Raw genomic sequence first — 16,335 nt, 5'->3', positions numbered from 1 at the left:
TTATAGCAACTTATAATGATTTCTGAATATTACTTAACAATCCTGCTTGCCCTGACTGTTCTGTGGAAGCTTACCAAGAACTACTATGCTCTGCAAAAATAAGAGACATGTCCTTGGAAAGCAGATGTGTTCTAACAAGTTGAGTCTTTGTAGTGGATAGATAGCCATATATGGGCGTTAACTAATATACTGGTGCTTTTAGATAAGATAGAATGGGTAAACCAGCTGGAACCACTCTTGTTGTTCAAGAAATTGGCTAAGAGAATCTGCGCATGCTCCCAGGAAAAGTACAAGGTGAGGAGGACTGCGAGCCTTCCTCCAAAAGACCCCCGAAGACGCCCACCAGGAGGCAACGCGCAGGCGCAAAGATAACATAAACTGCTGACATCAGCCTTTTGAACTAACCCAGCCTTACTTATGCATACGTATATTTGTCTTATGTAATCCAATGAATATGTATATCCACACTCTATAAGTTTCTGGTAAAATGTGCTGTTGGTGTGCAAGCTTTGTGGAGAAATCCCCTTGCACCCCGGCGCCAGAATAAACATACCTGCTTTATAACTCTCTCCAAGTTGTAGAGTCTGTTTCTGCGAATCATGTCTTCTGTGTTTTTCTTAACATCTTAACACATTCACTTTTTTTTTTTTATTTTAGTATAAACTTTTCTCTCTCATGATTATAGAATAAACCTTGGAATTGTCTCTGAGCATATGTTAATGGCTCAGATCTAAACTGCAAGAACAAAAAATCCAGAATAGATAAAAAAAAACTATTCTTTGTTTTGAAAAACACTATAGGATTTTAAAGAAAATCTCATTTCCTTCGTACCATGGAAGACTTGTGATCAGATTTTCCAATTTTACAACTCCATTAAAAATGGCTTGGAGCAGTTATAATCTTGAAATTACCTAACTCAGTGTTCTATAATTTCAAATTCAGGTAAAAACTTTCCAGCTAAATTTTAGAAGAGATTATCTCAAAAGTAAAATACACTCATGCATGTTCATTGCTAATAACTGTTTCAAATAAACTAGTTTGCTGGGAGCCAACTATTCTCTTAATGAATGTAGGAGCATAAGCTACTTTGAAAGTAGCAAAACAAAGCAGGCCCCACACTGAAAACTGACCTGTGATGAGTACACAGAGAAGCAAGATGCGATGTAGAACAGAGGGTTCTCTTCCAGGCTTAGCTTCTAGTTTGAAGTATCAGGTATGTCAGCAATTTTAAACCTTCACTTTTCTGTTGATATTGTAATAATTTGGGGGCATAAGCAGTGGTGTTCACTTTGTTCACTAATGCACATTGCAATGTTGCATAAATAAAAAAAAATAAACTATTCAGTACTCGACCCTTTCTGAGAAATATAGTACATGGAATATGTACTATTCATCTTTGTACATGTACATTTTTGTAAATGTTAATTGAAACTTTCTGCCATATTCATATTCTATGCTCTGATGACTACTATATTTTCTAATAGCAACAACAATCTGAAGCCATTTCAATCTGGGGAGGGAGGTTGCTATTTGGAGGTTTTTGCCAGATTTTTTGTGACCTCAAAAACTATTTTGTAAAATTTTGTTCTGCTTTTAGCACAAACACATATAATCCAATTGCCATAGTTATTCTGGTTGATACTGTTTCCTATGCACTTCAACTTTTTGACTAAACCTACAAGGATATAATCAGGTGATTACTTGCAGAGCTTTCTTGATTTCCTATGATACCTAGTATTCAAATCTCATTTTCACTTTTGTTAGGTGAATATGCCTCTCCTCATCCAACTACATAATTTCTTTTAGCATTAGAGCTTCATTCTGTATCTCTTACTATGAATAGTCAAGGATAACGTTGTACGTTGTTTAGCTTGTACAGCATAAATGCTATGGCTTGGAGGTGTTTTGTTTTTTTTCAAATGAATGTATTTCTTAAATCTACATTGTACATTCTGTTAACCATTTCTTTTTTAAACAAGTTTAAAAATAAAATTTACAGTAGCAACAAGAGAAGGAATTGGGGTGATGCATCACTTCAATCACCTCTGCCCTACTTGTTCTCTAGAGGCAGAGAACACATCAGATTTGGAGAACTGTCAATATGTTTTCCAATTATTACCAAGCACTAATTTCAATAAAGCAAAACAGTAAAAGTTGCTTAGCAAATGTTTGTGCTGTGTATGACTTTGTAGGGTTCTTTCTGTTTGACTTTTTAACTCTCTAGGGGATGAAAATAGACATAGAGCAAATTCACTCTGACATTACTCGCCTGTTCCTTAGTCACAGATGAAAAGAACTTTAAAGAAATGTTAATGCTGACTGTAATACTTGTAGGTTTCACTTCCAGCTTAATTATACTCTACAAAATACTGCTCAGCTTCATGCTGGAAGAAATGCAGCTGCCAGTGTTTAATTTGACACAGTAGGCAGGTATATTTTTCCCTCTTACAAAAGTCTGCAGTCACAGCTGCCTGCTATTCAAACACTTTTTTTTTATTTTTTATTTTTCACCAACTTGCTGCTTGTTTACTGTTCATAAGCTCCAAGCTGTTTGAAAGGCCACCTGCAGTAGCTGCATCTTTAATAGTTTCATATTAAGTATTACACAGACAATTCAATGAAACTTTTTGCCCTTGAATCATCTTGGTGGTGAAAACTGAAAGACTGGTGCCAAACTTCACTGGCATTGTGCCAGTGTACATCAACACTTAAATCCAAGACAGGATTTAGGCTCTTAAATGTTATCTTAGATAAACACTAAACTGAATCCACAAAACCCTGCTCAGCATTTGTCTCCTAATCTGGGGGTGCTTTAATTTGCAAGTTGGTTCCTTATTCAACTAAAAAATGTTCTGAGTGTGTAATTATCGTTTCTTTGCACAATCAGAACGTCTGTATGCTGAACAGCCAGGAAAATTTGCCAGACTCTTTAGTGTATAGAACACAGGCGCAGTGGCCAAATCCTCCAAGGAGTTCCAATTCTTAACACACAAAAGATCCCTAATCAGCAGCTTATATGCCAAATCAGACAGGGCTAGCCTTCAGTTTTCTGTTGGAGAGAGATATTCATGGAACCAAAAGAACAGAGAGCAAAAAAGACAACCTAAAGTGCACTTACTTGAAACTGAGGACTCCTAGCTCTAATTCTGAGGACAATTTCATCGCTTTGATCCTAAACTGTAAAATGGAAAAACAATTCTGGGAGCAAGAACAAGGAGTAAGACCTTCCTACCACTCCTTTCCTTTCTGTTTGCTTCTGTTTGATGAAATTTACACAGTTTCAGAAGCCAGGAAAGCCTTCCTTGGCTTTTAATTAGGCCACTAGGATACTTTCCTGGGAGACATGGCATTAAGCCTTCCAGTAAAAAAATGGTACAAAACCCAAGTCTACTGTTTCCCAGTGGAGTTCTGCATGAAGCTGTGATGTAAAAGATGGTGATTACCACTTTTAAAATAAACAGTGCAGTTAATCAAAAATTCTAAACATATGCACTTTAGGTTAGATTCTAAATTATCCAGAGCAGAGAGTGTCTCATGTTTTCTGTTATCAGCTTCACAGTTAGTAAGCAGGAGTTTGGGATTGTCCTTGTGAGACACCTCACTCGAACAGAAGCTTCTCTTACCATTTATGGGATCTATTTACTCTATTAGGAGCAGATAACTAAAAATATGCATTGTGGTGTAACAGACTGTTTCATTCCCCACATCTAGAGCTAGATAAAACAAACATCTGGAACTCCAGATTGCTCTAGCAGTCAAAACCTTTGTTTTGAATTTCACAATGTTAAGCTCATCACAAGAACTGTTACACCATGTATGTAAGTTTTGATGCCAGTGTTTGGGAGTTTACATTACAAAATATGTCAGTATGTAAATAAGTTTTAGAAGTAATAGCAGGAACGACTGCAAAACATAACAGCAATAAAAGCACTCCACTATAAAGGAATACCCCTGTTCAAGTTTGTTATCCTGCACATTTGACTACTTTCCCCACCCCTATGCAGAAACACAAAACTATTCCTTAAAAGCCAGAGATTTGAAAGTAGTTGTGTCATTGGGATTCACTTAGGTACCAGTGAATTTTCATAGGCACCTAAAACATAAGATTTCTCTTGATTTCACTGGAAGTTCAGCACTTAACTGGGTGTAAGTTTCCTTTATGCAGTGGAAAACTGACAACAGTATAAGCGAATTTCTTTACAGATTTTATGACAAGATGACAGAGATGATATTATACTCATCTGACCATGAGAAAGCCTTCTGTAATGTATAAAGGGTAAACAAGAACATAGTTTCTAACCTTTTACTGACATTTTAAAATGTCTTCCCATGTGTGAAAAGATCAATTTAAAAATTTGAAAAATTCCACCTCTCACAGAATCCACAAAGAGCATTAGACACAAGAACAACTTTTGTGTAACGTGAAATAGTCTACTTTATGCTGTAGGATGAAAGAAGCTCAGAGTCAATGATTTTTAGGAGTAATGATGCAATCCTCACTTCTCACCCAAAAAATTAGAAGGATTAATGGGGAGAAGGAAGGGAAGGGGAAGAAACACCAGATTTCAGATAGCTAATTAGCAAGTACAACTTTAGGCTTGCATCTTTATGACAACTCATTATGTTAATAAGCCACACAGTGACTGACTCCTTTTTTAGAAAGTCAAAGTTAGAATTCACTCTACAGCTACCACTTAAGCAGACAGCTGTTGAGGGATACATTTTCAAAGCTGTGTGTGGGAGTTACAACAAAGGTAGTGCTGGCCATGACTGCAGCTTTCACAACTGTTGATGTTGTAGCTCTTTCTATTCAATATTAATAAATTCAGCATGCAATTATTTTGCCATCTGTCTCCTGTAGAACTGTTTATTTTTGTCCTTCCAGTAAGTACACCAAGAAAATATATTGACTAATTTCCTAAAATATAACTAGTAAATTACTATAATGAGATTTTGTATACTGTATATAAGAAAATAAGGCAATTATTAACATGACTTGTTACCTTTTTTCTACTATGCATAATTGTCAAGACAAATTGCTTAACAGTAAAATAAAATTATCATATCTTTCAGCATATACTAAGAGGGTTTTTTTTAATTTACTTATGAAAATTACTATCAGCCTAAATTCTGCAATTCAAGCTCAATTGGTTCAAATCTACTTTCCAGTTTTGTTACTCTGTTCATATTTCAACAAGAAACTTAGTAAACGTTAACTGTTCTATTTGTATTAGGTAAAACCAAAAAAATTAACTCTGTGGGGACATAGACTTATTCAAATATACTCAAATGTGTCTGAAACTTCAAATTTCTGGTTTGCAACTTTTAGCATTTTGCTGAAGTTATCTCTAAGAAGGGAAACTCACCAAGAGAGAACACATAGGTTACCAAAATAAATGGTCCTTCCTGCTCTGATTATTTCCTTCCTAAAAGGACAGGGATATTTGGGAAATACCGAGGAAACAGAGAACTGAGTGAAAACATGAAGTAGAATAGAATGTGGTGAATAAATAAGTACTCATATGCAAAACAGAGTCCTAGAACTTAGAAAACCTCAAATCACCATTATAATCAAAACTGAACCTTCAAAGTAATTTCTTTTTTATTCTGTTTTTCATCTCTGTAACATGTCATATTGTTCAGAAAGAATATAAGATCCAACAACAAACCCACACGACTGAGGAACAAAAGCATCTAACCTAACCACAGAGAAGACTAAAATTGAAGGGTCTACATGCATCTGGTCAACGAAGGACAATAAGAGGCAGCGGCTCATAGGAAAACATGGCTTTACTGTTGTACTATCATGATGATCATGACATGAAGAAAAGTAAAGCTGGGGAAAAAAATAGTTTAAAAGGTTTTATAAGTAACTTCTTTCTATCACTTCTATGTTGTCTTATTGCAGCTTACTTGTTCTTTTTCCTATAAACTTTAATGCATCAATATTGTGTGTTATAATTAAGCAATATGATTTCACACTCATTTTGTAGAAAATTGATTTGAACCACTTTTATTATCCTGGCTTGAAAACTGTGAGCTTGCATTAAAATATGCAAGAAATGAGATTTTGATAATTGTAAGCTGTTTCAGATGAAGAATAAAGATTAAATACATTGCTAAAAAAGAGCTCGTAAAGCAGCTTTTCTTCTTCAATTACTGTTTTGTAAAGTCTTTCAGGTTTTGTGCAGCTTCATCTTCAAATATTGTTGGTGTTCACTTGAATGAATTAAGCAGTTATTAACTTTATTCCACATAACTGTTAAAAATAAACTGATTTTTATTCAGAATTACAGCTTTGATTGGGTAAGTTTCCATTTCTTTACAGATGAGATTTAAGTTCATTTGCATATTATTTTGCCAACTTACAAATACAATAATTTTAGAGCAACGAAGAATATAAAGCTGCATTTTCCTTTCAACATTGCTAGATAGGTTATCAACCTTGGTAAGTTACATTCCCAACTCCTCTGCAGGTTTGTCACGACCTAAAGATCGCCTTCTGAAAGCAGAAAACATAGCAGATTAACATCTCAACTTCTACATTTCATTAAGTTAAAACCAGAAATGAAATTTTACAACTAGTAATTCTCTCCAAAGCGTTAAATCCTATGCAATATGCAAATGTAGAATTTTTTCTGTAAGTAAGCTACGTAAAGCACTATAATGATACCATTTCTTATTCAGACTAGATTGTTTACATTTCTTGTTCAGAGGCCATACCATCCAGTAAGAAGTAGTTCTGTCATTCTGGTCACTGATCAAAGCAAGACATTATGCCTCATCTTTAACTTGGATGAATATTCTTCTATATAATTTTTTCTCAAAATATTGTCACTGAATGTTTTATCTATTGCTCATTCTGACATCCTTATTCCAGGCATTTTGTCCCCTTAAAACCTATCTTCATGCAAGAAAGACTAGTATCATTATGTAGCAGTTAGCAAGTACTTTTAATTTGCAATTCAGTCTAAATTTTTACACTTACAGTTTCAAGACTGTAGATAAAATTAATGTCACTAACAAAAACAAAAGTTACAAAATTAACTCACTAAAGAAAACATGTCCATATGTAATTTAACCACTTGAGATATGCTTTTTATATAAAAACAGTAGAATCTTTCATTAAGATATTATTTCCCCAAGTTGGAAGTATTTTTCTCTTAAGTCTTTAAAATGTGTTTATAGCTAGAGAAAAGTTTCAGGCTAAGAACACTAATGAATAACACATTCCCTTTATTTCAGGGTTGAATTATTCAGTTGTAGTTGAAATTAAAAGAAAGGAATCCTCCTCCCTCTGCTGTGTTCTTCAGCCTTCAGTTTCAAGAAGCTGATTGAGTACCTACATACTACTAGTGATAGAAGGTAGAATCCCAGAGCCCAAAAGAGCAAGTACAGGATAACAAATGAAAGTGAAACTCTCTGAATTACTCTGAAGATGCATGTCAGTCCTCACCTAGAAATAATTTTCCTGTCTTTATGACTGCTCATTCCTTGATCTCTGGGCTGACATTAATTCTGAATGAAAATAAAACCAACTGCTTACTTCCGACAAATTGCTAAAGGCATTCAGCAGAAAAGTTACATGACCGGTGTACATGGTATCTCTTGAGCTCTAAGGAAGGTCTATATTACAGCTGAAGAAATGTTGCATGCAAACGGAATGCTTCCATTCTAGATCCTAAAAAATGATTGGTAAAGGTTTAGGAGATCTAATGCAATGGTCCCTGGATTTGATACATCACTCCAGATACTGTGCAAGCCAGACTAAAGTGTCATATCACTTGACGTACAAATGAGAACTGTTTGGGTTTTTTTTTTTAATTAAAAATTTTGAGGCAAAGCATACTACTTGCAAAAATGGCAGCCTACCATTTGTGAAAACACTCCTCTATCAGTTCCTGTATCATTTATCCTTGTTTCTGTGGGTGGTCCAGGTTTTATTCTGTTATTTTCTGGTGGTAGTAAGATACTAAAGTTTTGATTGAGTGTCAGCTGAAAGTTTAAATAGTGCTGGAGAAGAAAGTTGTATTCTTTTCACACAGCAATAGAAATGGGACAACTTTCTTTGATGCTGATAATCACTTTGCCACCCTTCATTGAGTCAGGTAAATATTTGAACTATAACCACCTTGGAAAAGGAATCATATACATTGATCTTGACATATACATATATCTTGACAAACTTTGCAGGACAACTAGTCTGAAATGTTGAGTGGTACAATGTCAAAGCACTTGAAGAAATAGAAAAAAAGCTGTGATGGAGGTGAGTAAGAAAGAAGAATATGAGGTTGAAGTGACCTTGCTCTATGGCATTTCAACATGATTTCCCTTGTTACTTTGTTATTGTCTTGCCCTACCTAATGGCAGCCTCCATTTCAGAGCTTCAAAGCCTGGGAAGCAGGGAAAGGAAGGAAAGGGGTTGTAGCTGAGAGCGCTGCATAATGCAGCTTTGGTCCCAGCCCTAGTGATTGGCATGAAGAGTAAAGCAGGAGATAATGTAGGTGAGATGATTGTTGGTGGGAACAGCAGATTAATGAAGTACATAACAAAGAGATCTGAGGGAACATAAAAGGAAAGGAAAGGAAAAAACCCCACCACCCATGGTAATTTGACCCCAGCAACAACCCTACTATTTACATTGAGGGCATCAGTGGAAACTCCTATTGCAGGGATACAAGTGCGGTTAGGTTTGCTTGACAGGAGCCTGTTTCTTCTCATTATTCCAACCTGTTGCTAGTGTTTAACTCAAGGTAAACTATAATGGATGAGTCATTTTACTTTCTTCCAGTTAACCAGTCAAAACTTCTCCAGACATCACTGATGTTGTGTCCACAAATAGTGGGGGATCTCAGATTGCAGTAAAAAGGCACAGGACTCATTAACAGGCAATAGCCAGCAGCAAACAAGACACTTATCTGAGTGAATGCTCCTGCTCTGCTCTCATGATGGCTTAAATTAACCTGTTTATCATTGGACTGAAACAGAGAGGAAAAAATGCTTCAGTTCTCAAGTGGAAGACAGATTCAGCTAAGACTGAAAACTAACTTTAGGATCCTTTCATCATACAATTCCTGTGAAATGGTAGCTAACCTCATTATTTCTAGTTGGCATCTTTTCAAGGATTGTTTCCTAAACCACTTTGATATCTCAACTTGTCATTTCTTCCATTTGAGAATCAAGACTAGCGTGTTTACTTGTTCTAACCCAAGGCATCCAAAAAGTTGTATGACTCAGCTTATAAAGTACATTTTAGTATGGATTTGAAGTGGATTGCAGTTCAAATTTGGGCTCCCACTTTACATAAGGTTATTCCATATATACCCTGCTATAAAAAGGCACTAGGGAATCAGGTATTAAGTGGATTTTTTTTTTGAGAATCAAAAACTTCTTGATTTCACCTTTGTTTAATTACCTTTTATCCTTCTTTTTATTCAATACATACAGTTAACACATTCCATCAATAAAGTATAGGAAAATTTCAAAGATAACAAGAACAAAAAATACCAAACATGGCAGTGGCAAAGAGGTGCCCCATAGTTTTACAGTTTGAGCACATTAGAGTTTTTAACGTCCACTGTTGTTCCCAAAGCTCTTTACTAATAGAAGTAACTAATTTTGATATAGGTGGCCAAGTCACAGGTCTGACTCTCCTCATTCACAGCTGCAACACATACACTAGCTTGGGATAGATGAACTCTCTTCAGATTTATAAGTTTTTGGCACTTTACCAGAAATTAAGTTCTTTCTGTTCATTTGTATATCATCTGTTTTACATGCCTGATAACTGGGACTTCATTGCATCACTGTTATTTTGCAGACACTGATGTAGCAGCTGTGCAGTCAGCATTGCACGTCTCCTTCTATAAGCAAGTCCAAGCAAACATTGCTGTCCTAATGCATCTGATCCTGACTAGTCCATCTGGCTTGAAAACAAGACCCCAGGGTTGAAGGAGCTTCTTACATTTCTACAGTTTAGAACTCGTTTGATCTAGAGATATTCCTGCAGAATTAAAGAACCATGTACTCTGACCTGCAACAGGTATGAAAACAATATGCATCTTAGTCCCAAGTGTATTCATCCTATGCTGTAATAACGCAATTTAAAAGGATTCCTGCCTGCTAGGTTGTTTGGTCAGAGATTAATGTTGTTAATGCTCTTCAGCTGGTGCAGCATTTTGTACAGGCAACACTGTTTTCAGTAAGTCTGAAGCCATGTGCACCCAGGAAGCAGCTGATAGAAAATTTCAGTATCATAGTGACTTGGTTTTTAATCTTCAGTCAACAAGAGATTTAAAGACATTCTGTCAGCCTGTCTTCTCTGTAGGTAAGCATGGTAGTAGAAATAAAGGCTAGTCAGCAAAATAAAAAGCAACCCCATTCAAATATTAAGCAGATTTTTCCATTTCTCCTTCACATAATCACACACTGAGAGGGAACCTAATTAATCTAAAAACTTTTAAGGCTAAATCTTTCATGCTTTTCTCAGGGTATCCCAGATTTTTTTTCCAAACTTTTTGTTCATCAACCATGATGCCCCTAAATTCAGTACACCACAAAATATACATAACTACAAATATTATTTATAAATACTCTAAATCATGAGGAAAAAAGAAATACACAGAGATGTATTTATTCAAATTATTATACAAGAATTATCCATTATCAGTTTTTGAGTTGAGCAACTCTGAATTAATAAAACCCAACGAAACCAACATATATTAACCTGAATCATAATCTGGGAAACTAAATAATATCATCTAGTAAATCCATTTGAATATGTTATATGGAGTTAGATAGAAAGGCATCAGTTTAATTCTTTTAATCTTTAAATCAGCAAGTTTAACTTCTGCTCAGGTACTATAATAATAAATACAGTAGAAGTGGAAATAATACAGTTCATTTCAACATATAGAAAAAACATTTGGCTTGTAGATGGATTTAATATAATTCTGTTCTTGTTCAGATTTCCTTACCTTCCTTACATTAAAAAAAATAATAATAATAATAATTGTTTCCTTCCAGATGACCACAGAATTTGGACTAAATGCAGATATTTAGAAACATAAAACTGAGGTCAACACTACAGCATCTAGGAAGATGCTTTGTATTTATTTGATTCTAGTCATGAGCCATGCCTCTGATCATCAACTAGCCTAATCTCCTCTGGGATGCTGAAACTGCCCTGTGGTGAATCTGACAATTCAGAAGTACCAAGTGTTCTCCTAATAACTTTCATTGCCTGCACATGATGGAAAAAGGGTGGGAGCCATTTAAGTTTTCCTTTCATTGGCGATGCACATCTTTTCATTCCAGAAAAAAATCTTGGCAGGCTTTCAACAACAAAACATCTAGAGACAGCTCCTTACCCACAGAATAGATGCAAAGTGTTTATGCATAAATTATACTTGCTAATGATTTTTAACATAGTGGTCTGGTTTAGACTTTCAGAAACATTCACAGATTGACATAGCCTTTTAATGTTAATCTCAAATCATCTGCTTCCTGGGGCTCGTCTTGATTATTTCCTAGGTTTGGCTTGATCTTGGTGTTTCCTCTCACTGAAAGTACCATTTAGCACAGATTCTAAGATACTGTGATCTCAACTGAGAAGATTTGCTTGATACCAATAAGTAGGAATACTTCCCATGCAAACACCTAATAGCCTGCCCTGTTATTCCTTAGCAGAATGGCCTGTATTTTTCAGCCACTGGCACTCATAATCACAAATTAATCTTTCAATAAATAAAAACATTTTTCCATCCTCAGCAACCAAGTGCTTCAAGTAGAACAAATGATCAGAGCACATCTAAGAAAATTTTCTGATAACCTAATTCTGTATATACAGAACCAGAGGAAAATCCTCATGCTTCTGACTGACTTTCTAGGTATTTAATGAGGGAGCATCTAAGAAGTATACTGATGAACTGGTGAAGATAAATGGCTACTATTTTATCACAGAAAAACGTCTTCAAATGAATAATCTGTTGAGCATGACTAACTGGACAGCACAAATTAATTTAAAATTCTCTTATACAGATTATTCTTTAGAAAACCCTTGTTCTTTACTGCTCTGTCACAGTAAAAAGTGAGACATATAAACATGTCTACTGAACAAACCACAGACACTAAATCTCAATTTAATATACATAATATTAACGTTCAAATAAAACGATCATTCCATTCATGTCCATTTATGTCCAACTTCATAGATAAAAGTTGGTAACTTTTGATAACTTTAAAATTTTAGACCCTGAAATATTTTGTCTTGAGAAGCATACTCTAGAATTAAATAATAGACACATATGTAAGAATTTGCTTAGTGTCACAATATAAATGTGGTTGGATACAATTATCAAAAGCATTAGTAAACACTTCTATATGTGCAATCCAGGAAATAAATTCCAAGCACCATCTCTGAATTCCCTGCATGTAAATATTTCTGATCCTCTATCTGTAACTGACAAAACCAATTAATATTTGATTGGTTTTTGGAATAAAATAAGCATTGAAATTAAGAGACTAGTAACATGGCTTCCTATTGCTTTCTGAAAAAACTCACAAACAGACTAAACATGGTCACCAGCAAAGTACATCTGAGGCTAGTTGTTTTGCTACTAGAGCTAGATTCCAAAAGGATCTTCTAGCATGAACAAAAGTGTCTTGGAAGAAGCCATAGGAAAAATTTGATATAAGAATTAATTTGAAAATGCTTTACAATTTGATATGTTTATCTATAAGCACTTCTTTGGAAGAGTTGCTGCCACAGAATGTTTCTTACTACTTATACTCTAAGGTAGTATGAGGTTAAAAATAGACATATAGTTACGACTGAATTAATACAACATTCTGTGTTATATTTAGGAACATAAAACTATAATTTGAGTATATTGCATACTACCATTTAATTAATGTCTTTATGAGCATAGATCTTTCCAACCAGAAACTCTATTTCTAGTTAAATAGACTGTTGAAAATAATTGCTAGTATAAGAAAATTATTCTTCTCTGTACTCAGTTTCCTGATTAACTCATTTAATAAGCACCGCTGACTCCCTCAGAACCCAACAGAAGACACACCTCTCAGTGATCCAGGCAGTGTCACTTGGGCTTAATTTTGAGGAACAGCTGGGTTTGGATCAAAGATTGCTTCCTCGATCTGTCCCCCATTATCTCAGTGTCTGACTTGTCTTGATCTGGTATAGTAGCAGCATCCATTTCTTTTATTTAAAAGAAGGAACTGCATGCCTCAGGACTAATCTATCAGAATAGGAAAACTGCTTCAACAAGGAACAATTTTTGCTTCTGTTACTGTTTCTATAAGGCAAGAGCCAGAAAAAAAACAGAACCACTGAGAGATATCTTTGCCTCTAGTAATCTTTAATTAAAGGTTATCAAGATTCTTACAAGCACTAATAAATTGAACTACAAAAAGTATTACACTAGCTCATTCAAGTATCAGTCCAAAAGCATTTGCATAAAATTAAAAAGACACTTTCACAACATGCATGAATTCAATGTCCTGAAGACAGGAAATATCCTTAACTGTGAACATGTCACTTTAGTTGACGTGACAGATGCATTATAACACACAGAAATAAAAATATGTCATTCTGTCTGTATAGTGTTGCTGCAGGATTATGCATGAGCCCAGGCAAAGACTAAATTGGGTTTTTTTGAGAATGTACTAGAAAAATGTGTCCATTATCAATAAAAGTGGACAAAAATCATCAGCACAAGAAGAGATTCAAAAGTCTTCAGGAACACAAGCTTGGTTACACGATGCTCCAATAATTTCTTGTGAAGTTGAAATCAGGTTTGTTGCATTTTCTTCCACATGTATATCATCATGACACAGAGAACACTCCCTCTGGAAAAAAGTTAATCTTACCAGAGGAAAATGAAATTTTAAGTGGCCTTCAGTGACAACAGGCAAGCAACTCCCTTTTTTCTGTACTTCGTTTTTCTCATCTAGAAAACTGGAGAATGTTATTGAATCTTTTGGTAAAGCACTAATAGAATGACTAATCTGTTTATTTTTTTAGACATACTAATCAAATGAGCATTAACAACAAAAAACAGACCAAAAAAAATAAAACCCAAAGAGCTGGTCAATACTTCTACAGAGCTACCTGAAGCAAATGATTAGTGATTTGGAAAAAAATGTGGCAAGTCAATTTTGATACCTGTCCTGTCTCTTGGTTTTTCAAGCAACCTCAGAAGGATTAGTAACCAGGCTAAGCCAAGCTGTCTAACACTCCCTAATCATCTAAATCCTCTTGGTTCTAGAAGATGCATTACTTGAAGAAAGTACTTACTGACTGGAGAAAGAATGAAAAAATACAGTGCTCTCACTCCTACAAGAACCTTTTGTCCAAACCGCTGTTTAAAAAAAGGAGAAGAAAAGCAAAATGAGGAGGTGGAACTAAAAATAAAAGATATCATTGGAACTAGGAAGGAAAGAATAACACAGAAAACTGTTTAGAAACTTTGGAGAGGGGTCTATGGAGGCCTATTATAAGAAATTTTCTTCTGCTTAACCAGAACCATTTTGACACTAGTGAGGCAGTCAGGTATATGAAGGAGAATATAGTCACATGCAAAGCCATAGCAGATGCTAAAAATGCAGACAGTGGAGCTAAGAAGTTGTTTGCTTGGCACCACAGGAGAGAACAGACAAAACAAATGTTAGAGGCTGCACACCAGAATGACAAACATCTTTAGTTTAAGATGTCTGTGGCACAGAGATAAAAACATGCCCCAGCAAGAGCCACATCTGTAATTCATGTAGATACTTATTTGATAGGACATATATTGAAGCTGGCTTTCTGTTATACTCCCGAAGCACCAACAAAAAAGAAATACAGAAAAGCACTGTCATATTCTAAGTACTCTCCAGCTGTTGCATGTTCCTTTCCTACCCCATCTGCCAAAAGAATTTTATTCCTTCTTTTTCTTCCCTCAGATTTTCATTTTTAATTTAGGCTATTGAATTGTGGAAGTCCCAACAGAGTAAGAACAAACTTTGTTTAAATATTTACTGTCATAAATAAAGTTTTTCATAATTTCTTCCATAATAAATGCTCTAATTTAAATGTGACAAATGTATTTATCGAGTCTATCATATTAAAACATACCCAAATATTCATTTATAATGCTATAACAGCTCAACATTTATTGTCCATCTGTAATTATATACTTACAGATCAGATAGCCCTAGGATACATTCTACTTTAAGTGACATTTTAAAATTATTTCAGAGAAGAATAAATGAGTGTTTTTCTATCCATCCAAATCTCTTCTCTTCTTACTTGTGTAAATTAAACCTTAACCCAAGCTGTAATATAGTTCATTACACTTTTTATATGCATGACTAAACCAGTTGCTTCTGCTTTTGTTTTCATGTAGCATATGCACAGGCCGAATTAATAACTCTCATTTGACTCAAGAATGCCACTGAAAGTTCATTCCTTCATATATCACTCTGAATCAGAAAAAGTGCAAAAGGTTCAAGTGAATATCTAATAATCCAAATGCCAAATGTACTCAGATAATATTGCTGCATTGTCTGAGTTCTGCCCTTTATTTACACATGCAGAAGCACTTCCCCCCATCTGAATCTCTCAGCCCCTTTCATAAGGGGTTTTTTGGACAAAAGAACAGAAGAAAAATTAAAGGCAGGATGCACTCCTACTATAGTAACCATACCTCAACCTGCTAAAAAATAACCTTCTTAACTGAAAAATAATGGCAGGATTTTTTCAAATAGCTACACTTAGACATTTCACTTACTGACAGCAGTCACCACTTGGAAAAGAGTCTTACAGAAGGAGAAGAATGTTTCTATATAGCTTGTGCCTATTCAGGACAGTATCACTGTACTTCTGTATTAGAATTATGCTTATAATTATGTGACACATCAGATGATAGTTGACTTATATATCTGTATATTAAACAGAATATTAAAAAGCTTAGCAACATTATTGACATATCACAAAATCCTTTGGGGACACTCATTTCCCTAAAGCTCAGGTAATACAGTGTGATTGACACAGTATGAGAAATTAATCTAGTAAAGTTCTTGAAATTTTTTTTCAGTTTTTACTATATTGCTGTTGACTGCACATTCTGTTCTCACTGCTGGTGAAGGCCATTATTTCTGTCTCAAGTAGTTTTAAATGGCTTTTAAAAAGCTTTTAGACACAGTAGCTACATTTATGTTAGAATATTTTTCAAGTGTGTTCTGCAGACAGAGAAGAAAGTCTGCATCTAGCAAACACGCTGCTTGTTTCCTTTTATAGAACATGTAAATAGTGATTTATATGACTTTCCCTGA

Source organism: Strix aluco, chromosome 4 (genome assembly GCF_031877795.1).
Source record: "Strix aluco isolate bStrAlu1 chromosome 4, bStrAlu1.hap1, whole genome shotgun sequence".
Lineage (NCBI taxonomy): Eukaryota > Metazoa > Chordata > Aves > Strigiformes > Strigidae > Strix > Strix aluco.
This window is presented reverse-complemented; position numbering follows the sequence as displayed.